This window comes from Eurosta solidaginis, chromosome X, assembly GCF_040869045.1.
Source record: "Eurosta solidaginis isolate ZX-2024a chromosome X, ASM4086904v1, whole genome shotgun sequence".
NCBI classification, from domain to species: Eukaryota; Metazoa; Arthropoda; class Insecta; order Diptera; family Tephritidae; genus Eurosta; species Eurosta solidaginis.
Genome location: NC_090324.1, coordinates 21,710,824 through 21,738,541, shown reverse-complemented (window position 1 = coordinate 21,738,541; position 27,718 = coordinate 21,710,824). Strand labels below are relative to the sequence as shown.

At 38.0% G+C, this 27,718-nt stretch overlaps 1 protein-coding gene and 1 pseudogene across 6 annotated transcripts in view; both read right to left on the bottom strand.

Moving 5' to 3' along the window:
- unc-13 overlaps positions 1–27,718 on the bottom strand; it is a 4,182,017-nt gene that overhangs the window by 2,475,073 nt on the left and 1,679,226 nt on the right. The window lies entirely within an intron of this gene.
- On the bottom strand, positions 3,493–27,718 carry LOC137234363 (uncharacterized; annotated as a pseudogene).

The following is a 27,718-nucleotide window of genomic DNA, read 5'->3' as shown; positions in this document are numbered from 1 at the left end:
GCTTCCCGCATTTGAAGCATTTGATTACTCTCTTACTCCGTTTTTGCGATCCTTTCAGCGCCTCCAATATTGTGTTCACCCAATCCGGCCTTTCTACTTCCACACGGTGTGCTTTGAAAACTGGCTTATGTAGCTCGCTTATAAAGCTCTGGATTTTAACCCTCTCGGTGTATTCCGCGGGTGCGTCTGCATTTGCGAGATGAGCCCATCTTTCAGATTCGGACGCAAATTCCTGCAAAGTTTCATTCGCCTTTTGGTAACGGTTTTGCAACTCAATTTGGTATATCTGTTTCTTATGCTCGCTTCCGTAACGTATCTCGAGAACGGCCATAAATGCTTCATAACTGTTCCACTCGTACTCTGGGATAGTCTGTAGGATTTCAGCTGCAGTCCCTTTCAATGCCACGAATAGTGCAGCAACTTTATCTTCCGTATTCCAGGTTTTCACTGCTGACGTCCTCTCAAATTGAAGCTTGAATACCTGGAAATGAACAGAGGCGTCAAAAAATGGAGCTCTTACCTTCTGATTGCTCGCTGGAACAGCTGGGCAATTTAGTTGTATCTGCTCCATAAGATCTTTCAACGTTTCTATCTCGGCATCAATTCTGTCCTCGAGTTGTAGAATTTTTGAATTCTGCTCTTCCAGTTTCGCAAAGAGCTGCGATGATACCTGCTCCGAGATTTATGCCGTCATTTCAGATATACCTGCCTCTTGCGCTTCCAGCTGAGATGACATATATGTCTTCTGTTCTTCCAATTGAGATGACATTTGCGACGACATTTCTGAAATGCGTGCCTCCTGTTACTCCAGCTGAGATGCGATGGTCGATGTTTGTGCAGATATTGCAGCCAATATCAGGTTAAAATCTGTGCTCGTCACTTTCTGCGGCGTTTCGTTTCTTTTTCTTCCATTTTTGTTGTTGTCTCGTCGCTGTCAGAATGAAAGACATACTCGTCAACGGCTTAACGCCACATATAACTGACCGTAGGCAAAGCAATCCTCATTTAAATAAAGCCCCACCCTCGATAATGTTTGCCCCTGGGCCTTATTTATTGTTATAGCGAAGGCTATTATAATGGGGAACTGGCGGCGCTTCAACGTAGAAGGAAGTGTGGTTTCGCTCGGCTGCAAATTTATACGTGACAATAGAAATCGTCTTCCCTGCGCCTCTCCGCATAAGACTTCCGCGTCCAAAAAATTTGGATGCATTTGTTTGATAATAAGTCGTGTGCTATTCACGAATCCTTCTGCTGGGCTTAAATTGCGTATTAACATTACGACGGTTCCAATTTTCAATCGCAGCTTATGCGGCGGAGTTCCACTAAAGTTCAGTGAGTGCAAAAACTCCACAAGGAATCTTATCTGATCTTCTGAATCTTGTTAAACAATTGTATCAGCGCTGAGGTACGTTTGCTTTTGACCAGGTAGCATATCGACTATGCTCGAGTTTATCATGGCACATTGATGATTTTTTGGACATATTATGGTTCGGTCTTTTAAATTACCGATTTCTATTATTATTCCATTATTTGGTTGAAAAACCCAGTCAATAAGATTTCCATTTTGTCAACAATTTTATCAGGAATTTTTACTCCTGACCCAACGTCTTGCCCTTGGCCGTGTCCTATGCGCAAAAGAAAATTATAATAGTCGGGATCTTGACTGCGCATATTAATTGTGAGCTTTAATGACTTAAAAAATCCCCACAAAGAGCAACGCTTGGGGAAAAGACAAAGAAACGCTCATTACCACATACAAAGCAATTGGCCAGCCGTTTGCATGCTACGCGTCCCCTATATGGTCGCCAAGCCTAAAACCTACCCACTGGAAGAAGCTACAGGCCTGCCAAAATACTGCGCCCATAACCGCCACGGGCTGTCTTCTTATGTCCCCTAAACACCACCTACATAATGAGGCGAGAATACGCCCCATCAGGGAGAGAAATATGATGCTAACCAAACAGTTCCTGTTGAATACCCAGAAACCTGGGCATCCCAACAGACATCTGATTGATGAACCAGCACCGCCTAGGGGCTTAAGGAGTCATCTCCGTAAGCATTTTGAGGAAATACGGCACCTGAGAACTCAGCCGTATGAAGCAAAAAAACACAATCCGATCCTTGGTGAACTCCACAAACAGGGGTCGGACCTTTATGGCGGGAATTTCCCGGTGAATTCAGTACTCGGGGAACAGTACCCAAAACTTGCGGAAGAGGAACACATACTCCCCAGGGAAACGCGAGTCACTCTGGCTCAACTTTGTTCTGGATACTGTAACAGGTTAAACTCTTACATATCCAGAATCAACCCCGATATACAAAATGTATGCCCCGCTTGCAATGTGTCCCCACATGACACCAATCATCTCTTTAATTGTAATGTGGAACCAACGCCTCTAACACCCCTTTCATTATGGTCTACCCCTGTCGTAACAGCAAGTTTCCTTGGACTCCCGTTAGATAATATTGATGACAATTTGTGATCGGTCGCAGCTATTAGGTGGGGCGAAACCTTGCTACAACAACAACAACAGCAACGCTTTAAACAATTACCAACTACGGCAGTTCATGTACTTCTCGGTACCACAGGCAAAAGTTGCCTAAAGTCTCAACCCAGATTAATAATAATTTTCCCACCAAAATGCGTTTCATTTTGGTGAATATCGCACAAAAGACGATCTAAGCATAACAGAGCTGCTCCAGGTACCATGCTATCTTCATCCCAAATAATAACTTTTGCTGCTTTTAATGCATGTCCAGCTTTAGTGTTTGGTTTAGCCAAGGAAACCGACGATTCAGTTAATGGTATTGGAAATTTAAAAACGCTGTGAGCAGTTCGACCACCTGGCAGCAGAATTGAAGCTATACCTGTCCAAGCGACGGTAATCACTGTTTCTCCAATACTGCTAATATAGAGTGTAAGAGTTTTATAAAGGAATGTTTTTCCAGAGCCACCAGGTCCATCAATAAAAATAGCTTTGACAGTTGCGCCCTCATCATTTAATATTATACATACTTGGTCAGAAATGTTTTTTTGTTCTGGATTAAGCGGATCTTTCAATGTCTGCGCGCACATTAAATCGGCTTCAATGTCCATCGCTAAATTTTATGTTCGCCTGCAAAAGAAACTTTCTGCAAACCAAAGTTTTTCAAAGACGTATTGTGGGAAAGTAAAATTTGATTGATTTCTCGCAATGCCAATATTTCACTTTCCTCTATATTATGATCTCTTACAAAATCTTCAACAAAATATTCTTTCAACATTATCCAAAGTTCGAGGGGCGAAGTCGGTTCTCCAAACACACAAATCATTGTCAAAAATCCGTCTTAATTGTGAAGGCATTTTGCAGTTAGAAACTTCTGTCAAAAGACCAATCCATTCGGAATTATCCACTAATAGCTTTCGTTTCACCGCCGCTTCCCAAAAAGAAGACAGGAGCTCATCACCAACTGTCAATAAATCGTTGTGTGATTTAGGGCCCTTAACAGAAACTAAGAGCAAACGTAATGCGAATCGCGATCTTTTGGATCGACCGTATAAATACTACCTATTGCGTTGATTAATTTTTTTCTCCTCTGCCACGATCGTGAACTTTCTTGCCAAGTATAATGTTCAGGTATTTCTTGGTAAGTCAATGTATTAGCAAACGTATCAATTGTATTTAGCTTAAAGTACGCAGTAAGGGTAGTACCCCAAAACTCCGTAATTGCCTGTTCTATTATAGCATTGTCTTCACGAAAGTAAATATTAATATTATTTTTGGCGACCTTTTTATTTAAAGATATTGGTTTTATGTGTACCGGCTCGAGATCAAAGTAAATATTTTGTAAATTTGGAAGGTGAACCGCAAGAGGTTTTACTGTGTGCGATTTTTCCTGCATTGGAAATTCAAAAAGTCTCCAACACGCTTCTGGTGCACTTACATACCTTGCATCTACAAAAGTGGTAATCTCGTCAAAATTAATGCAGTCGTTAACGGGTTGTTCAATAATCTGAATACTTGCACGATCATATCCTATATTTATGTATTTGACACTTTTGATTGCAGAACAAATTTCAACATTGATGTGAGCAGAGTTTTTTTTTTGTTAAATATTTATTATATAGCACCATTCATCGATTATCTAATTCAATTTGGTCTTGATTGACTCGAACCAAAATTTTGCTCCCGTCATCGCGGCGACGATACGGGGGGTATCCATTAACATCCTGCAAAGTAACTTCTTGAAATATTTTTTTGTGCATTCTCCAGATTCAGACATGCAAGGCGATGAAGGATTAAGTGGGCCAGATGGGCCATGAACCATAAATTTTGAAAAAATTTTGTGTAGTTCTGGCTCAGTTTCTTTATTTGGAATTTCAGCACAAACACCCAAGTCTATAATAGACGCATAAATAATGGCATCTGCATCATAAAGAGCAACCAAAATATGTGCGTGCGGTAGACCTCTTTTTTGAAATTCTATTACGTATAGGAAACACATGCTTTTTTGAAATATCATTTAAAAATCTTTAGTTTTTGCTTAAAAACTCGCGCTATTCACTCAGGACGCATTTGGGGTAATTGATATTGTTCAATATTTTGACTTATCTCAGGCCATTTTGGATTGGAGGTAAAAAGTTATGAAAAGTGAAGGCTTTTCCATGTTTTATAACAATAGCCATGGCATCTTGATAATGCATATTCATATTGCGAGGTGAGCTTGGAAAACTGGAAGGCAGAACAACAATACGACCAGGGCGTGCATTTTCTATTTCTGCTTGACGCATTACATAGTCGTGTAAACCAGCATATGTTTCAACTCGAAGTCGATGTTGATGAGTACGCAAAAACGCCAACCTTGCACCCTCTATTCAAACATACTGATCAACTAAATATTGTTGCCAAAGTTTACCTGAAGCATGAAGTAAGCTGAAACCTTCTCGAATTGCCATTCGATATGCAAGAAATTGCAACTGTGTGACCCTGAATCTGCGACTTTTTCGGTGTTCAAGTGACTTAAACTATGAACATTTTTCGTTCGTTTGTTTCATTAGCCATTGAGTGTGCTTGTAATTCTCAACTGGTTAGTGAAATATTCTAAAGACATAGTTTAAATTTTTTATTCCAAAGCGGGGTTTTTCAAAGAAAAATAAGGTGGCTCAACCCGCAGCCAATACCTTAGAGCCCCAGTGTTCGCCCCCAATGAATACATACAAGGTGTAACAAGTACATAGCGACCTCTCTATCTAAAATAACACACAGTCCACTTAAATAACAAAATATTATAATTATAACAAAAAAACTATTCGCCCGTCGAATCACCAAAGCTTAGACATGTGGTCCTTCTTGCTCATGTAGAAGTGCTTCGTCGTATGCCGGCTCACTATAGGGAAATTGTTGATATATAAGATACAAACCGATTTGTGCAGTAGATAAATTAAAGGCGTGTAAGCACAATTGTAATTCAAACGGAAGTGTGGATATGCTCATTATTTGACATTTAATGATATATTCAGGATTGCATTAATATATGAAGAAGGGTCATTCACTAAGCTAATAGACAGCAGAAAAAAAGGGGATATACCAAGGGATAGCATAATCTAAGTAAATTTGAGATCGTAGTGCAATAATGTGTTTCTGAGCTATGCGAAAATACTCGTAAATCACGGCTTGCCGGTGGCTCACCATTCTCAGTTGTGAAAACGGCTGCGATTTCTGAGCAGTTTGGCAAATTGTAACGCCGATTCGCATGACTACTAACGAAAACCATGCTCACTTGATGGGGGACTCGATTCTCCTGTCGTGCCCTATGCTCTTCCTCGCGTTCAACTTGCGCCATAAATTTGTACTAACGGGCTAAGGGATTCACAGTTGATATCGTATCATGAAGGCATTTCATCAAGGAACTATCGCAATTTGTATTCTTTTGTAGTCGAATGTCAGTGGCGTGATCAGTGTCAAGTATATAACGCTGTACGTATGATGAATTTATTTAAATAATTATTTGCATGAAAAGGACCCACTCGATGGTAAATTGAGCAATGTATACGACAACAATAAGGGCCACGCCCCGGTGGATCCTCGATTTTAGCTTCAAAAGATGCAAAAGCGAATGAGCTATTTATTTGTCGTATATTTTGTAAGTAGTGGGACTGTAAGAAGTTCAAATTATTTTGGAAAACCATTTCCAAAAAAATCAGGTACGCGAGGTATCGGTAGATTAACTTCCCCACCATGACAGCACGTAAGAAAATGATTTCGTCCCTATAAAAATTTTTATTTGTCAAATTTACCAGAATTTTGCAATAATATGAAGTTACCTTTTCACATTTGAAATGTTTAGCATTGCAATACGAACAAATACTGGTTAAACCACCAAGGGTGCTCTACCCTGCACTAAATGCTGGATCTAACGCTCTTTTGTATGCACTTGTGCTTGCATGAATACGATTCTAATAAAAAATATAAAATGGTTTTAAAATATACATATATGAGGCGGTTAGATGCAGGGGGATGTAAGTTTTCTACAAAAATTGATTTAAGTGCACAACTGCAGTACAATTCAAAACCAAGTAATTCGACTTACTTGGTTTTTGAATTTTATGCATTTCCTAATTTTCCTTCACCTACTCTACATATATCTACTTTCAGATTCAATTTCTGACCCTTTTTAAGGAAGATATGTCTATCGAAATTTCAGTAAGTATATGTACTGATATTACGATAAAAAACTATAGAAGAAAATTCTCTACATCAGTGTTTTTCGACTTATTTGGTTTTTGAATTGTATGGCAGACAATCACTTTGTTAAAACACAATTTTATTTGGACGATAGACATGTTGTAATGTTTACGGTTAAGAGAAAATCGAAATCTAGGTTGTAGTGCCCAGTTAGCGGCACCAGATAGAATTTACTGCCAATTGAAACGGCAGCAGGTTGAATTCTGTTCTTTATTCAAAAGTTGTTTTCTTTTATACAAAATTTCTATGAGCTAAAATACTTACTTACACTAATACTTACAAACTAAGTATAACACATATATAAATTCAATTCATTTCCCTGGGAACTGCGTTCTAAGCATAATTAAAATTGGCTGTGGAATGTGCAACGCAAGAATAAATAAATCATGTTAATTAATTTGTCTACAGGTAAAGGCTTGTCGCGGGCAAGCTCTAAACAGTGGCGTACCAAGGCTCAGGTTACCATATGATGCACGGTGTACAAAATATATGTTTGTACAAATGAATGAATGTGTCAATAGAATCTCATGCCGTACCAAAGCGAGCCAAAATATACGTATGTACAACTGTTTGAATATGTACGTAAGAGTCAATATATTTTAAGGCATTCCAAAACGGGTTGAAATATATGTTTGTACAAATGAATGAATAACTTAAGGAGTGAATGCTACAACATCCGCCTTTGAATGAGTAGACATATATAATTTTGTGCACGAATTATCTATGGCTACTCAAGTTAGGTCAGTGGTTTTGAATCCGTTTGTGCTTACTTTGCTTGTTGGGTTTTTTTTTCTCTTTTGTTTTGTTTTATTATTGCAGTTTTGCATACAATAGAAATTTTCTTTGTGTTTATAAAGTTAAAGTGCTATTATTCTATGAGTTTAAGTCTATTTTTATGTATTGCAATTTTCTTATTTTTATTAGTTTGATTTATGTTTTCTATGTTTCTATTTTCTACATTGTTTTTATCGATCTTTTCTACCTTATAGGGAATTAATGTAAAATTATTGTTTTCATCGATATTTACTACTCTAAAGGATCCTTTATACCTACTATTTAACTTATGCCCTGATTCTTTTTTTACTAACACTAAATTTCCTAAATTTATTTCTTTATATTGTGTTTTCCTATCATAACTCATTTTTTTGCTTTTCCTTAGCCTGTTTTACTAATTTATATGCTCTATCTTGCGCTATTTGTAACCTATACTTAAATTCTTTGTCGTAAGCCTCATAATTGTATAATGGGCTTTCTGTATTTTCTCTTAAAATTTCGTAAGCCTGGGTTTTTTTTTTTGGCAAATAGTAGTTCGTATGGACAGTAATTATGAACTGTGGATGGGGTAGTATTGTAACAATATGCAAAATATTTAAGATATTCATCCCAATCATTTTTGTCAATGGATAAGTAGGAAGGTACGTATTCATTGAATGTTCTATGACAACGTTCAACTGTGCCTAAAGTTTGATGGTTGTAGGGCGTTAACGTTTTATGGTTTATTTTTAGAAGCTTGCATAATTCTTCAAATAAGTTATTTTTATATTCGCTTCCCATATCCGTTATTATTGTCTTCATGCAACCATAAAGTAGGACAAAATTTTCGAATATCGCTTTGGCTATTGTTTTAGCGTTATTTCTGGGTATTGGTATTGCAACCAAATACTTAGTCAAGTCACATACTATAGTAACTGCTTATTCATTTCCATTTTCCGTTATGGGAAGAGGGCCTATCGTATCGATTTGTACTGTATCGAACGCTTTTGTAGGCGTTTCGGTTATAATCATAGGCTCTTTCAAATTTTTAATTATTTTATTTTTACTACAATGAGCGCATTTTTGATATATCCTCTAATATCATTTTTCATTCCTTTCCAATAGTATTTTGTTTTATTTTATTTGTCATGCGATTTATTCCTGGGTGTCCACCAAAAACAGGATCGTGATGAAATTTGTGAAGAATTTCTTTAATTTTTCCATTATTTGTCACATGCATAACTTCTGGAGTTAATGCTATAATTAAATTTTTGAGAACTTTGGTAACAATTTCTTTAAATGTGTCTACCCGGGTATAATTATCTTTAAAGAATTTGTCTCCTAAGGACAACTGTATTTTTCTAATTCCTAAATTGCCGGCTTCTTTCATAAGGCTGGCAAAGAATTGACCTAAGTCAATCTTCGCCTCAACATTTAGATTTTTTATATTAATTTCGCTAAAAATTTTCTTTGCTTTTTTGAAACGTAATTTCGGAGTATCGAAAACGGCTGGACTAGTATCTTTATTTAATTATTTATTTATTTATTATTTAAAGTCGACGACAAACTATGGTCGACTGCATAATATAAAATATATATAAATATACAACTCAAAAGATAAAATTTAAGATATATCGAGATTTCAACAATGTTATATTACAAACAAAGAAATATTAATGAGCATTACTATTTAATTTCAGAATATAATAATAATAAGAAATATGAGCAGAAATAAGATCTTATGTCGAAATCTTATACTGGCGGAATGCATCAGATTCCGCTCAGCATGATTTCGGAATGCAGTGGATTCCAATCTCCCTGTTGGAATGCAAGGCATAAAAAGTAACATGACCCGTGTTGTTGTAATGCACCAGATTCCAATCAGCTCGATGCCTGACCCATAAGATTATACTGCCGGAATGCATACGATTCCGGTCAGTGACTCATGAAAAAGCATGTTTTTTACGTTGTTGGAATGCACCAGATTCCAACCAACACAGTACTATCTTGTTCCTTCTTAATGATACATGTTGATAAATGTTCCTCCATCCTTAAGCGAGATCGTTCCTGTTTTTATGGAAGGAATAAAATGCCGGCAAATTAAAATAGCTTATATCTCTTAAATTAGATTGGCAAGTATTGCATTACGTATAGTGGCAAAAGTACATTCAAGACTGATGTAGCTATACAAGTCATTGTAGTGCGCGCACCATATAAGAAGAGGATTATTTTTAGCAAAGTTTCGTCGACAAAGGGGTAAATAGAAAGGAACGTAGTGTCTGGATACTCTAGGGGGAACCGCAAAAAACAAGCGGCTGAGGAGGTCCGCAGAATCAATTTCTCCAATAATGAGCTTATGGATGAACAATACCACCAGTAATATTCTCCGATTTTCCAGAGTGGATAAGTTAATAAGAAGAAATCTACTTCTGTATGGAGGAAGGTGGAGACTTGAGTCCCAATTAAGGCCGCGCAATGCAAATATCAAAAAATGCTTTTGAACTGACTCAAGACGCTTTATATCCTTTTGAGAAACAGGGGACCAAACGCATGAGCAATACTCGAGTATTGTACGAACCAGCGATGTGTAAAGAACCTTAGTGAGGCACGGATCATCGAACGCTTTAGCCCATCTTTTAACAAATCCAAGTAAACCCAACACTTTGTGGGCTATAGATGAAATATGCATGTTAAAATTCAATTTCGGATCAAAAAGGACACCTAGATCATTTGCAATAGATATACGCTCCAAAGGCGTACCATTTATTACCTAAGATTTCAATGCTGGCTTCACTCGGTGAAATGTCATATGCTTACATTTAGAGCAATTTAAAGCTAGTAAATTTGTTGTGCACCGACATTGGAACGAGTCCAAGTCGGCCTGAAGAAGATCCAAGGAACTCAAATCGGTAGGACAGTAAGTGTAGCAAAGTTTTACATCATCCGCATACATTATAGTATGGGAATATAATATTGTCTGTGGCAAGTCATTAATGAAAAGGGCAAAGAGCAAAGGGCCTAGATGACTTCCCTGGGGTACGCCGGAGGAAACTCCGAACGATTCCGACAGATTGCACTTGAACAGGACTTTTTGGGTCCGGTTAGAAAGATAGCTTTTCAGCTACATTAATAGATGAAACGGAAAGCCCAGTAAATCAAGCTTATGAATAAGCAACTCATGGTTGACGGTATCAAATGCTTTGCTGAAGTCCGTGTAGATGACATCCGTTTGCTTGTTCACTAAAAATCCTTCCATAACTATAGAGGTGAATAGAAGCAAATTTGTAGTGGTTGACCTTTGACGAATAAAACCGTGTTGGCATGGAGATAAAAGACTAGAACACTGATATTGGAGTTGACTGGTAACAATCTGTTCAAAGACTTTAGGAATGACTGAAAGTTTAGCGATGCCCCTGTAGTTTCCAAATTTGGACCTAATATCTTTTTTATGCAGGGGTATAATAAAAGACTGTTTCCAAAGTGCCGGGAATGACGCAGATCCTAGAGATAGCTCAAATAATTTTAAAATAGGCTCATACATGTTTTCGGCGCAGTACCTAAGCACGCATCTAGGAACACCGTCCGGTCCCGGAGAAAAGGTGGGCTTCAAAGATTGAAGACTTTGAAGAACAATATTACCATCAATAGCAGGATTCCTAATGTAATTCGAGCTATCTAAGCGATAGGGATATTGGCCGGAATGAAAACCACTGGATCAATACGTGGACTTAAAGAACTCAGAAAATTGTTCAGCAACGTCGTCACCATTGCAAGCTTTTTTACCTCCAAAGGTTAATGAGGAAGGATACGCAGAAGTTTTCCGCTTTGAATTTACAAAACTGTAAAACTTTTTTGGATTTCTAAAAAATTGGGCTTTACAACAACTCAAGTAATTTTTATAACAAAGCTGATTAAGACGGTGAAATTTAGAACGAGCTATTAGATATTTAGAGAGGTCTGCAGATGCTCCAGATTTCTTGAATCTCTTATAAAGCCTAGATTTAATGTTATTAAGTCTGATAAGATGCCTTGAAAACCAAGGGGGCTTATTCGAACATAGGGTATAGCGAGTAGGAATGCAGGTATCAAAGAAGCCATCAAGCGTACTGAAAATATAGAGATAGCCGAATCGACATCAGTGCAAGCATAGAGATCCGACCAATCATGGGAAGCCAACAGGTCATTGAGCATAATGAAATTCGCTTTGTAGAAGCATCTAGATCGGGGACGATGAATCATACGGGGTAGGCTGATATCAAGTAATATCTCTAGCGTAGGGTGAAGAGGGTCTTCTGGAAGGGATAAAGGTGGTATTTGCGTAAGGGAGTACCCACCGAGCCATTTACAAATACTAAATCCAGCATTTTATTTCCACTATTTGGAACATTGTTAATCTATAAAAGAGATGAGTCTAACAAGCAATTGAGAAACTCATGTTGAGCAGTGGGAGTTAAAAAGTTTGAATCACTTATATTAACCCAACTAACTGTTGGCAAGTTAAAGTCACCAACAACAACAAGTCGATCATTATCTCCCAACTGCGAATGCAAATCGTAGATGACCAAGCTATGACTAGCATAAACATCCATATCCGAACGAGGTGGTATATACGAACAGCAAACAATTACGCTATAGCTACCGAATGAAAGCCTAACTGCTATGAATTCGATATGAGAGGTATTGTCCAGCGAAATCGACTCAGATGATAGGTTAGATTCAACAGCAATAAGGACACCTCCCGCTCTAGAGATGCGATCACGCCGATAAACAGCATATTTATTTGAAAAACCTCAGAATTGTAATTATCAGGCTTTAGACAGGTCTCCGTAAAAGCTACAAATTGTGCAGAAAAGTTGAAAGAATTAAGAAGAATGGGACAAATTTTGATCGTAAACCACGAACATTTTGGTTATTAATGAGAAGACGGGACAGATCAGCAATTATCTTTGTGTTGTTATTACTGTGTTCGTCATACCGTTTTTTGGCTGTAATAAAACAGGTTCGGCCCTCGCCTTTCTCGTGAACAAGTGAACCACAGTATGCTTAGGCCAAAAAGAGGAATTAAGTACCTTATCGAAATATTCATCTGAAAGGGATATTTTAAATGAGGAGATGTCTCTCTCATATTTAAAGTTAAATTTATACACATTGATGGTATAACTAGTGGGTGCAACACCAAGCAATGTCATTTTCGGTAAGCGAGGCGTGTAATCGGGACACAAATACAGCCCTATTTTACATTTATTTAGCGCTTCAAATATTATTGGGTTCTCTTTGTGACTTTTTATTTCATTTTTACTACTGGACTGTTTATTGTTATGATTTTTGTTAGTTTCCGACCTAGTCGTAACTTTTAGTATTTTACACGCTTCTACCGCTATTTGTCAAATTTCGATTCTGATTTTGTTTCCGGTTTCGGCCCCACCTTCGGTTTTGGTTACGGTTTTATTTTCGGTTCGGATTTTATGGCCCCCGCTCTGATTTGGAACATATGAAAATTATAAAAGTTTGTTTTAATTACATATAAAATTTTAAAATTTTTACCTTTTATGTATGTATAATCTATAAGATCATCTTAATCGCGCCCCTCTCCTAAGATCTGCAATTTATACTACTTCGGTTGAATTATTTTATGAAAGGAATAGTTTAGCTAAATATTTATTTCCAATTTCTATTTGTTTCGCTGTGGGAAAAATCAGCAGAAAAAATGTACAATTTTGGTATTTGAAGAAAGAATTGCGTACTTTTCGCTGAAATTTGGCAGCCTTGGTTATTATTTCATGATCACGGTTGCCACACCACATCTTTTTTCTGGACGAAAATTCCTTTTGAAAAACAAAAGTAGGACGAATATTTTTAAAATGTCACAAAAAAATTATTTATATAGGCCTTCGCGAATTGCAGTCCCTACATCGCGTTAATGTGTTATTATTTGGTAGCAGTAATATATTCACTCCAGTAAATCTCCATTACTTCGGGAATTGTGGCACGCTCTGACTTATACTATACATAATTCTACATAAAGATAAAAAAATATGTAAAATTAAGTCAACCTATAGTTCTTTGGGAAGCTCTTAGTAGTTGATGGAACCTATCTTCCTCCGGTCCGAAATTCGGTTAATGCAGTAGAAATTCTTTGAGAGCCGAGGGCTCGTACTTTATGAACAATGTGGAGAGTTGCATAAATGTGGATAAACTTTTAGTATTTTTCAGCTAAGATAACTAATAAAAATAGTCGTGAATTACCCTAATTGACACATTTATAATGTTTCAAAACCTGTATAAGAGCTTTCAATACACGACCCGAAAAAACGTAATAATAAGATATCCTTTCCAAAAGGTTGTTTATGGTACAAAATAAGCGTATATTTTTCATGAAACATAAACTTTCTCTGTTTCTCTGTTTTCTGTTATTTTCATTTTATAATTATTTAACAGGAATTTAAGCTTAACTTATTGCTTTTGCTGGTTCAAGACTCTGGCAACGCCGTGGTGTAGTAGTAGCGTACTCCGCCTACCACACCGAGGGTGCTGGGTTCAAGACCCGCGCAAAAGCAACATAAAAATTTTAGAAAAAAGTTTATTCAATTACAAAAAAGCATTCCTAAGCGGGGTCGCCCTCGACAGTGGTTTGGAAAACACTCCGAAAAGTTTCTGCCATTAAAAACATTCGTCTGCCTTCCAGGTGCCGTTCGGAGTCGGCATAACTAATTAAAGCCCAATCCAGTATATTTGTAGGAAACACTAAAAAGGGGCAAGATCCAACTTGAAGAGAAGCTCAGCCTAAATATTTTCTGAGATAAATCGCGCCAAGTATATATTTGTTTTTATTTATTTTATATAACGGTTCTGGCCAGCATTCAGTCGTTTATTTGTCAATTTAGCAATGTCTGGCACCGTCTTAAATTGCTGTGATAATTATTTCTTGGTGCTAAATAATCTGAGAACGTGTGTTAAGTGATCCTATTGCCCTACTATTAAAAAAAAGATATACACACTTAAAAATCTTTTATTTCATAGTTTTGATATCGGCTGACACTTCGGCCAAAAAGCTGCCTGAGTATGCATTACAATGTAATATATTGGAGAAAAATATATAACTTTGTTGATCGGTCTTGGTTTAAGTATATATATTTTAGTGGCGCAAACAAAACTATTTTTTTATATATTTATTTTCTCGCTTCCGTACAAAGAACCAGACTGGAGTAAAAGTGGCCATCAGACCAAACCTAAACAATAAGCACCAGTTTTGTATAAATGAATCGAAGTGGTAACCGTAGCCGCTATGTCAAAAGTACCGTTATTCGAATCTGCTGTGAACAGCGTTGTCGTTGAGAATTTTCAGAAAGCGGTCAATAGGGATTTTACTTTTATGCTACACTTCCACACAGAAGCATGCCACAAACTGATCCGTTAAAGTTAAGCTCTTAGCAATGCACCTTTTAATTGAAAGTTTTAACAGCTATAAGCTGTAAATCAATATAAAAGGACTAATAAAAATCCTTCTCTACATTAAAATACCCAAAAAACTATGGTCATATTCAAAATCAATGTTATGTAGGTAGGCATTTTAAAATAATTGCTATGGACAATATGTCAAAAAAGCTGTGACCAAATTTGAAGTATAGGTAACTATTAGGGCGGGTCGATTTAAAAATCGCTCATTGCTCTGTGAAAATCATATTCTAGAGATCAAAATAAGAAACTTTGCGAAGGAACCATACCTCTAAAGCGAATTCTGATGTCCCCCCCTTTGGGTCGAACTTTTGGGTAGGGACAATTTCAATTCTACCTGCTGTGTCTTGTGGTGGCTTAAAAAAACAACACAAGCAATTTTACGATCTGCAATTGTATCACAGTGATACCTTCATTTTTTAAAACGGTTGAATAAAAAACCCGCACAACTATGTTTACGACATGCAAATGCATCACAGTGATGCCTTGGTTTTAAAAGGGGGTTGTAAAAACGCTAATTTCTAATAATTTTTTTAAATTTATTTTCTATTACTAAGTTAAATTTACATATGTTCTGACTAAATAAATTTCTAAAGAGAAAAATAAACTCCAAAAAGAAAAAACATAGGCATTTTCATGTGGGATTTTTCAAAATATGCCGCTACGACCCAAAGGGGGAGACATCAGAATTCGTTTTAGAGGTATGGTTCCTTCGAAAAAGTTTCTTACTTTGATCCCTAGAATATGATTTTCATAGAGCAATGGGCGATTTTTTTGCCTCCCCACAAATCGACCCGGTCTAGTAACTATATTTCGACTTTGAATACGCACCTTTATTTTTATACTCAGTTGAGCAGAGCTCACAGAGTATAATAACTTTGATTGGATAACGGTTGGTTGTATAGGTATAAAGGAATCGAGATAGATATAGACTTCCGTCCGTTAACACGATAACTTGAGTAAATTTTGAGGTATCTTGATGAAATTTGTTATTAGGTTCCTGGGCACTCATCTTAGACCGCTTTTTAAAATGAACGAAATCGGACTATAACCACGCCCACTTTTTCGATATCGAAAATTTCGAAAAACACAAAAAGTGCGATAATTCATTACCAAAGACGGATAAAGCGATGAAACTTGGTAGGTGAGTTGAACTTATGGTGCAGAATAGAAAACTAGTAAAATTTTGGCAGTCGTTGAAGATATCATGATGAAATTTGGCAGGAACATTACTTCTATTACTATATATATGCTTAATAAAAATTAGTAAAAACGGGGAACGACCACGCGCACTTAAAAAAAAATTTTTTAAAGTCACATTTTAACAAAACATTTAATATATTAACAATATAAAAGTAAATTATGTCAACATTCAACTCCAGTAATGATATGGTGCAACAAAACACAAAAATAAAAGAAAATTTCAAAATGGGCGTGGCTCCGCCCTTTTTCATTTAATCTGTCTAGGATACTTTTAATGCCATAAGTCGAACAAAAATTTACCAATCCTTGTAAAATTTGGTAGGGGCTTAGATTCTAGGACGGTAACTGTTTTCTGTGAAAAAGGGCAGAATCGGTTGAAGCCGCGCCGAGTTTTTATATACGGTCAACCGTCTGTCCTTCCGCTCGGCCGTTAACACGATAACTTGAGCAAAAATCGATATATATCTTTACTAAACTCAGTTCACATACTTATCTGAACTCACTTTGTATTGGTGTAAAAAATGGTCGAAATCCCACTATGACCACGCCCACTTTTTCGATTTCGAAAATTACGAAATATTAAAAAAATGCCATAATTCTATACTAAATACGAAAAAAGGGATGAAACATAGTAATTCGATTGGTTTATTGACGCAAAATATAACTTTAGAAAAAACTTTGTAAAATGGGTGTGACACCTACCATATTAAGTAGAAGAAATTTAAAAAGTTCTGCAGGGCCAAATCAAAAGCCCTTGGAATCATGGCAGGAATACTGTTCGTGGTATTACATATATAAATAATTTAACGGTACCCGACAGATGATGTTCTAGGTCACCCTGGTTCACATTTTGGTCGGTATCTCGAAAACGCCTTCACATATACAACTACCACCACTCCCTTTTAAAACCCTCATTAATACCTTTAATTTGATACCCATATCGTACAAACACATTATAGAGTCACCCCTGGCCCACCTTTATGGCGAATTCTGGAAAAGGCGTCCACCTATAGAACTAAGGCCCACTGCCTTTTAAAATACTCACTATCACCTTTCTTTTGATACCCATATCGTACAAACGCATTCTACAGTCAACCCTGGTCCACCTTTATGGCGATATCTCGAAAAGGCGGCCACCTGTAGAACTAGGACCCACTCCCTTTTAAAATACTCATTAACACCTTTCATTTGATACCCATATCGTACAAACAAATTCTAGAGTCACCCCGGGTCTACCTTTATGGCTATATCCCAAAAAGGCGTCCACCTATAGAACTAAGGCCCACTCCCTTTTAAAATACTCATTAACACCTTTCATTTTATAGCCATATCGTACAAACAAATTCTAGAGTCACCCCTGGTTCACCTTTATGGCGATATCTCTAAAAGGCGTCCACCTATAGAACTAAGGCCCACTCCCTTTTAAAATACTCATTAACACCTTTCATTTGATACCCATATCGTACAAACAAATTCTAGAGTCAGCCCTGGTCCACCTTTATGGCGATATCCCTAAATGGCGTCCAACTATAGAACTATGGCCCACTCCCTCTTAAAATACTTTTTAATACATTCCATTTGATACATATGTCATACAAACATATTCCAGGGTTACCCTAGGTTCATTTTCCTACATGGTGATTTTCCCTTATTTTGTCTCCATAGCTCTCAGCTGAGTATGTAATGTTCGGTTACACCCGAACTTAGCCTTCCTTACTTGTTAAGTTATGGATTTCTTATAAATTCGAAAGGATATAATTTCTGAATCATATTTCTATAGATACTTCTTAAAATAATCACGTGCATTTTTATACTCAGTTGAGCAGAGCTCACAGAGTATATTAACTTTGATTGGATAACGGTTGGTTGTACAGGTATAAAGGAATCGAGATAGATATAGACTTCCATATATGAAAATCATCAGTATCGAAAAAAAATTTGATTGAGCCATGTCCGTCCGTCCGTCCGTCCGTCCGTCCGTCTGTCCATTAACACGATAACTTGAGTAAGTTTTGAGGTATCTTGATGAAATTTGGTATGTAGATTCCTGGGCACTCATCTCAGATCGCTATTTAAAATGAACGATATCGGACTATAACCACGCCCACTTTTTCGATATCGAAAATTTCGAAAAACCGAAAAAATGCGATAATTCATTGCCAAAGGCGGTTAAAGCGATGAAACGTGGTAGATGGGTTGACGTTATGACGCAGAATAGAAAATTAGTAAGATTTTGGACAATGGGCGTGGCACCGCCCACTTTTACAACAATTTAAAAGTTTTGCAAGCTGTAATTTGGCAGTCGTTGAAGATATCATGATGAAATTTGGCAGGAACGTTACTACTATTACTATATATGTGCTAAATAAAAATTAGCAAAATTGGATGAAGAACACGCCCACTTTTTAAAAAAAATTTTTTTAATTCAAATTTTAACAAAAAATTAAAATCTTTACTGTATATAAGTAAATTAAGTCAATATTCAACTCCAGTAATGATATGATGCAACAAAATACAAAAATAAAAGAAAATTTCAAAATGGGCGTGGCTCTGCCCATTTTCATTTAGTTTGTCTAGAATACTTTTAATGCCATAAGTCGAACAAAAATTTACCAATCCTTCTCACATTTGGTAGGGGCACAGATTCTATGACGGTAACTGTTCTCTGAGAAAATGGGCGAAATCGGTGGAAGCCACGCCCAGTTTTTATACACAGTCCACCGTCTGTCCTTCCGCTCGGCAGTTAACACAATAACTTGAGCAAAAACCGATATATCTTTACTAAACTTAGCCCACGTACTTATCTGAACTCATTTTATCTTGTATAAAAAATGGCCGAAATCCGACCATAACCACGCCCTTTATCGATATCGAAAATTACGAAAAATGAAAAAAATGCCATAATTCTATACCAAATACGAAAAAAGGGATGAAACATGGTAACTAAATTGGTTTATTGACGCAAAATATAACTTTGGAAAAAACTTTGTAAAATGGGTGTGACACCTACCATATTAAGTACAAGAAAATGAAAAAATCAACAGCCCTTGGAGTGTTGGCAGGAATACTGTTAGTGGTATTGCATATATAAATAAATTAGCAGTACCCGACAGATGATTTTCTGGATCACCTGGTCCACATTTTGTTCGATATCGCGAGAACGCCTTCACATATACAGCTAAGGGTCACTCGCTTTTAAAAACCTCATTAATACCTTTAATTTGATATCAATATCGTACAAGCACATTCTAGAGTCACCCCTGGCCCACCCTAATGGCGATATCTCGAAAAGGCGTCCACCTATAGACCTAATGCCCACTCCCTCTTAAAATGCTCAGTAACACCTTTCGTTTGATACCCATATCGTACAAACATTCTAGAGTCACCCCTGGCCCACCCTAATGGCGATATCTCGAAAAGGCGTCCACCTATAGACCTAATGTCCACTCCCTCTTAAAATGCTCAGTAACACCTTTCGTGTGATACCCATATCGTACAAACATTCTAGAGTCACCCCTGGCCCACCCTAATGGCGATATCTCGAAAAGGCGTCCACCTATAGACCTAATGCCCACTCCCTCTTAAAATGCTCAGTAACACCTTTCGTTTGATACCCATATCGTACAAACATTCTAGAGTAACCCCTGGCCCACCCTAATGGCGATATCTCGAAAAGGCGTCCACCTATAAACCTAATGCCCACTCCCTCTTAAAATGCTCAGTAACACTTTTCGTTTGATACCCATATCGTACAAACATTCTAGAGTCACCCTTGGTCCACCATTATGGCGATATCTCGAAAAGGCGTCCACCTATAGAACTAAGGATTACTCCCTTTTAAAATACTCATTACCACCTTTCATTTGATGCCCATATCGTACAAACACATTCTAGAGTCACCCTGGCCCACCCTAATGGCGATATCTCGAAAAGGCCTCCACCTATAGACCTAATGTCCACTCCCTCTTAAAATGCTCAGTAACACCTTTCGTTTGATAGCCATATCGTATAAACATTCTAGAGTCACCCTCGGTCCACCTTTATGGCGATATCTCGAAAAGGCGTCCACCTATAGAACTAAGGGTTACTCCCTTTTAAAATACTCATTACCACCTTTCCTTTGATACCCATATCATACAAACACATTCTAGAGTAACCCCTGGCCCACCCTAATGGCGATATCTCGAAAAGGTGTCCACCTATAGACCTAATGCCCACTCCCTCTTAAAATGCTAAGTAACACCTTTCCTTTGATACCCATATCGTACAAACATTCTAGAGTCACGCCTGGCCCACCCTAATGGCGATATCTCGAAAAGGCGTCCACCTATAGACCTAATGCCCACTCCCTCTTAAAATGCTCAGTAACACCTTTCGTTTGATACCCATATCGTACAAACACATTCTAGAGTCACCCCTGGCCCACCCTAATGACGATATCTCGAAAAGGCGTACACCTATAGACCTCATGCCCACTCCCTCTTAAAATACTCAGTAACACCTTTCGTTTGATACCCACATCGTACAAACATTCTAGAGTCACCCTTGGTCCACCTTTATGGCGATATCTCGAAAAGGCGTCCACCTATAGAACTAAGGATTACTCCCTTTTAAAATACTCATTACCATCTTTCATTTGATACCCATATCATAGTAACACATTCTAGAGTCACCCCTGGCCCACCCTAATGGCGACATTTCGAAAAGGCGTCCACCTATAGACCTAATGCCCACTCCCTCTTAAAATGCTCAGTAACACTTTTCGTTTGATACCCATATCGTACAAACATTCTAGAGTCACCCCTGGCCCACCCTAATGGCGATATCTCGAAAAGGCGTCCACCTATAGACCTAATGCCCACTCCCTCTTAAAATGCTCAGTAACATCTTTCATTTGATTCCCATATCGTACAAACACATTCTAGAGACACCCCTGGTCCATCTTTATGGCGATATCTCGAAACGGCGTCCACCTATGGAACTACGGATCACTCCTTTTCAAAATACTCATTAACAGCTTTCATTTGATACCCATATCTTACAAACATATTCTAGAGTCACCCCTGGTCCACCTTTATGGCGATTTCTCGAAAAGGCGTTCACCTATAGAACTAAAGCCCATTCCCTTTTAAAATACTCATTACCACCTTTCATTTGATACCCATATCGTACAAACACATTCTAGAGTCACCCCTGGTCCACCTTAATGGCGATATCTCGAAAAGGCGTCCACCGATAGACCTAAGGCCCACTCCCTCTTAAAATGCTCAGTAACACCTTTCATTTGATACCCATATCGTACAAACAAATTCTAGAGTCAGCCCTGGTTCACCTTTATGGCGATATCCCTAAATGGCGTCCATCCATAGAACTATGACCTACTCTCTCTTAAAATACTCTTTAATACCTTCCATTTGATACACATGTCAAACAACCACATTCCAGGGTTACCATAGGTTCATTTTCCTACATGGTGATTTTCCTTATTTTGTCTCCATAGCTCTCAACTGAGTATGTAATGTTCGGTTACACCCTAACTTAGCCTTCGTTACTTGTTAATTTTGATGTTTATGACAGGGTTAAGTATTGAGCCCCAAAATAGTTCTAAAAATATTTGAAATAGTTTTCAAAGGTGCAAAATGTTCTAAAAAGGATGAAATCTCCGCAAAGCGACACAAGGGCAACACTGTATGTATGTACATATGTATTTCAAAAAATCTCTCTTTGATTGCCCGCAACCGTTCATTAAAAATCCCATCTGAGAGCTAAATTCTAAAAATTCTTACTGAAAGCTAAAAATTTGCATGAAAATTCGCGGAATTTTCCCGAATTTTCTAAAACGTCTTAAGTGTATATTGGGATTGTTGGTGTTATAGAATAATATATATTTTTATAAAAATATCGAAAATAATGAAGTTCGACGAAAAACTTAGTAAAAACTGGAAAAATCTGAGTGATTATGACTTTTGTAGGGGAGTGTAGATATGTATGTGTGTTTGTATGAAAAATTTTAAAGTCACTTTATCTTACTTAACATGCGTGGTTCCAGGGGGGGGGGGGGGGGGGGGACTTCTTTTTGTATTGACTGTAATGAAGTATATAATACTATCTACATAGTAATTTCTTATCACAAAACGGATTTTTACTAATTTTTAATTTTTCTTTCTTTTTTTCAGTGTGACAAAACCTACACCTGCATGCCTTTGCATTTACCTGTTTTCTTCTACCACTTAAAGAAGTAAGCCCTCTGCGAACTTGTTGTTGTTGTTGTAGCAGTTCTTCGTCCCATCCAATAGGTGCGATCAATCACAGATTGTCATCAATGTCCTCTAACTGGCGTCCAAGGAAACTTGCAGTTTCAACACGGGTGGATCATAATGAGAACGGTGTTAAAGTTGGTTCCACATTACAATAAATAGATGGTTGGTGTCATGTGGGGACACATTGCAAGCGGGGCATACATTTTGTCTGTCGGGGTTTATTCTAGATAGGTAAGAGTTTAACCTGGTACAGTATTCAGATCGAAGTTGAGCTAGTGTGACTCGCGTTTCCCTGGGGAGTATGCGTTCCTCTTCCGCAAGTATTGGGTACTGTTCTTTGAGTACTGGATTCGCCAGGCAATTCCTGGCATAAAGGTCCGACGCCTACTTGTGGAGTTCGCTGAGAAACTGCTTGTTTTTTTTGGCTTCATTCGGCTGAGTTCTCAGGTGCCGTATTTACTCATAATGCTTAAGGAGATTACTTCTTAAGCCCCTGGGCGGTGTTGGCTCATCATTCAGATGTCTTTTGGGATGCCCAGGTATTCAACAGGAACTGTTTGGTTAGCATCTCATTTCTCTCCCTGATGGGGAGTATTCTCGCCTCATTATGTAGATGGTGTTCTGGGGACATAAGAAGACAACCCGTGGCAGTTCTGAGCGCAGTATTTTTGCAGGCCTTTAGCTTCTTCCAGTGAGTGGTCTTTAGACTTGGCGGCCATATCGGGGACACGTAGCATGCAATCGGCTGGCCAATTACTTTGTAAGTTGTAATTAGCGTGTCTTTATCTTTTCCCCAAGTACTGCCAGCAAGAGATTTGAGGATTTTCTTACGGCTCTGGATTTTCGGTACAATTGCGGCTGCATGCTCACCAAAATGTAGATCCTGATCAAACGTCACACCCAAGATTTTGGGGTGTAGGACAGTCGGTAGCGTAGTGCCATCGACATGGATGTTCAAAATGGTCGACATTTGGGACGTCCATGTTGTAAATAAGGTCGCGGAGGATTTAGTCGGTAATAATTCCAGGTTTCGCAAGGCGAAAAAACTGGAGATATCAGGGAGGTAGCCGTTTATTCTGTTGCAAAGCTCATCGATCTGTGGGCCTGGGCCTGTTGCCATTATTGTGCAGTCATCGGCGTAGGAAACGATAGTTACTCCTTCTGGTGGCGAAGGTAGCTTTGATATGTAGAAGTTAAGCAAAAGTGGGGATAGCACACCACCCTGTGGCACCCCTTGTTTAATTCTTCTTCGTTTAGATGATCCGTTTCTAAATTGAAACGATGCCTGCCGACCACCCAGATAATTTGCGGTCCACCTTTTAAGACATGGTGGAAGGGTAGACCCTTCCAGGTCTTGCAGTAACGTGCCATGGTTGACCGTATCAAAAGCTTTAGATAGGTCTAGCGGCACTAGTGCTCTTCTATGGTGGGGGTTTTGATTTAAACCGCAATTTATCTGGGCGCTAATGGCATTTAGCGCGGTGGTGGTGCTTGCAGTTTTCTAAAACCATGCTGATGGCAGGCTAGCTGCAAATTTGCTTTGAAGTAGGGGAGCAAAATGGCTTCAAGCGTTTTGGCTACTGGCGATAGGAGAGATATCGGGCGATATGACTCTGCTATGTTAACTGGTTTCCCAGGCTTTAGTAGCGGGACCACCTTGGCCATTTTCCATTTTTCGGGAATGACAAAGGTGGAAAAAGACAGGTTGAAGACATGTGCTTATTATTTGAAACCCTCTTTCCCTAGACTTTTAAGCATCGGCATGGCTATGCCGTCTGGGCCCACTGCTTTGGATGGTTTAGCATGACCGGTGGTGTCCTCAACCTCTTTGGCGGTGATGGTAATTGGAGACGCGCTGAATTTATGTTTATGTGCGCATCTGTTGGCCCTCCGTCTATCTTTGTCGACCGTAGAATGAATTATATATTGTCGGCAGAAAGCGCTCGCGCAGTTTTTCGCATCCGACAGCACTTTATCGCCAAAGGCGATGGAAATTTTGTCATTGTGCTTAGACGGATTAGGACTTTACGGTGGACCACAGTTTACCTACACCTGCAGAGAGGTTACAGCTTCTTAGATGCTCCTCCCATTTCGCCCGCTTGTTTTCATCTACAAGCAATCTGATGTGTTGATTTATGTCCCTTATTTGGGGGTCGCCGGGATCGAGCTGTCTTATAAGGCCCCGTTCTCACGCTAAGTTTGCGGCCTCCGCCGGAAAATGAGGCCGAATTTCGGGAATTCTTCCGGCGGGAATGAAGCGAGACGAGGCGGATTCAATGACCTTGCGGAAAGCACGACCCCTTTGCGGGCATCATTCGGGATAGGGTGGGCAGAAATGCGGTTGTAAGTAAAGATTTGTATTCGTTCCACTTTCCTTTTTTTTTTGAAGTTTATGCAAGTGCGTTTTTCTGTGACGATGAAGTCGGCGGTACGCTCGAGCTAAACAAGTATAGGCAAGTGGTCGGCTGCCAATGTTAGCATCGGCTGCCAGTTGACGCAGTTTACGAGTTCTGCGCTCACGATTGATATCCCTCTGTGAACTCTTCTTGGTCGTCCTCTAGGCATTATTATATTTAAATATATGCAGATACCTTGCTTTTATTAAAACTTATAATTACACTTTCTAATTTGCACCGTTAACGTTGTTTTGAATGAATTGTCATTTCCAATTCAATTGTCATTTCATACCAATTATTGACATTTCATTTAATTTTTTATTCATTTTCTTTCAAAACAGCATATATATGTTACAATAGCGACTTAAATTAAATTAACCAAATTTACAGAAAGAAAAGTAAGGCATATGTATTTTTGTATCGAATGCCATCTCCGAATAAAATTGAACTTAAAAACATGTAAAATAGTGCGTGGGGTGAAGTTTGACTAAAAATAATAAGTAATAAATTATATTAATCCAATATGTAAATATATTTTTTAAATGCTAGGGTTCAGCAAAATTTTGATGTCTTCGTGTGATTTCTCTAGTAGAAAAGATTTAACCTTTCCCAAAAACTTATTCAGATTTCTAGTGACACGCATTAAAAGCTTTACAAGAAACGATAGTAAAGAAGTTGTTGAGTTGGTTGTTCGAGAGGTCGAGACATACACAAGTCCATATGAGTTTTGCCTCAAGTTATACTATCCGAGACCAGGCTATGTAAATACCCACAGCGAATGAAAAATGTCTAACGTTTTATAGTAGTACATATGCTTAACAGGAAGAACTTTCTGATCCCTAAACAACTCCGTAGAGTGGCGAAAACGATCAACATTACATATTTTTCTTATGACCCATTTTTGAATAGTTAGAAGCTGCTGGATTTTTATTACCTGCAGCGCCACCCCAACAGGTTATACCATATTGGAGCTTGGAGTGGACTAAAGTGTAGTAAATAGTTTTAAGTGTTTCGTTTGAACAAACTTTTCTTAAATTGTAAAAATAACGAACGGAAGATCGCAAGTAGGACTTCAAACGAGAAATATGCGTAGACCAACTCAAGTTTTGGTCAACAATAACACCAAGATATTGGAAGTCGCTTACTTTTTCAATAGTGAAGCACTTATCGCAACAGTTTACTTCAGCTTTAAACGATGCACAGAACAGAAAATTATTTAGTATAAAACGTTTGCAGTCAGTAGCATGGAATACAATGGCTATGTAATGTGAGGATTTTGGATGCAAATTGAAATACATCAACATCGTTTTCTTGCTGACAGAGAGCTTATGTGCTGCAAACCACACTCTTAGCAAATGCACATCGTTATTGATTCCTGCTAACAAATCCAGATAGTTCGATGAACCATAGGCGATAGCAAGGTCGTCAGCGAAGGCTGTTACTTTTCCATACAATGGCAGCGAGAATATTGAATTAAGGTAAATCAAAAATAGTATAGGAGCTAAGACAGATCCTTGAGGTACACCTAAGCTAATTGTAACTGGGTTACTTATACTACTTCCAACTTTTACTTTTTGAATTCTTCCTGACAAATAAAATTTAAACCAATTATATATAAACGCACGGAAGCCCGCAAAATACAATTTGTCTAATAAAATTTGGTGATTAACCATGTCAAATGCTTTAGTGATATCAACGAACAGTCCAGCACAGTTCTTTTTATTGTCTAGTTCCCTATATATGTGAGAACAAAAGTACAGCAAGGCATCTTCCGTTGACCGCCCATATCTGAACCCGAATTACATTGAGCTGAAATAGTCATTATTGTCAAGAAATGATAGGATTCGACCTTTAACCAGTTTTTCAAAAATTTTTGAAATTGAAGACAGTAATGAAATAGGCCGGCAGTTATTTATATCCGTTTTGGCACCCTTTTTAAATAAAGGAATGACAATAGCGCATTTTAAGTCCGAAGGAAATGATCCACCTAAAATACATATATATCAACTAAATTTTGTGCCACATATTTAAGAGTCTGATTCGAAATTCCAACACATCCACATGATCTAGAGTTATTCAGAGAATTAATTGTTTTTAAAACTTCAATGCCAGTAAATGGCTCAAAAAAAAAAAACTATTTCCCGAATTCGAGAACTCAGGTATCAGAGCGGAGGATTCGAAAACAGGAGATTGGCCTATTGATAGAAAGTGAACATTGGAAAGGTTTGCCACTGCTGGAGGATCAGAAAAGCTCACGCTACCATCACATAAAACAATTGATGTATTATTAGCTTTACAACTGCGATTAAGAAGACCGTTAATGATATTCCATTCCTTCTTTGGATTGCCATAGGAAGACCTAAACTCATTTCGATAGAAATTATCACGCTCCACGTGTACTTCTTTTTTCAGTTCTCTGCATAATTTCCTATACCTGCTGCGAAGATTTGCGTTTGATAGGTGGTTTTTACACTTTTTTCCAAGCTTGTTTTTTAGATGAATTTTTTTGAGCAACTTTTTGCTAATCCATGGTTTTAACTTATAATCAGATCTGCGAGGAATAAAAGAAAAGCTAGCAAGCAGACTTAATGTGTCTGTTAAAAATGTTCAGAAAAATATTAAATGCCTTGGATACGTCTTTTTCAGAGTAACATTCATCCCATGACTCAAATCGCAATAGTTCGTTTAGAGCGTCGAAATTTATTTGCGTTAAACAAGAACTAACCTCTTTATTATTGTTTTTTGCACAAGCCTTGCTTAGTAATACACCAGTCATAGTGTGATCTGTTATTCCGACATCGAGATGTAGGCTCCGCAAACTACTGAGAAAATGATTACTAACACGAAAGAAAACGTGATCCAAGCAGCTTCCAGACATACTACGAGTTGGCTCATTTAAATACGATGTTAGACCATGACCAGCCAT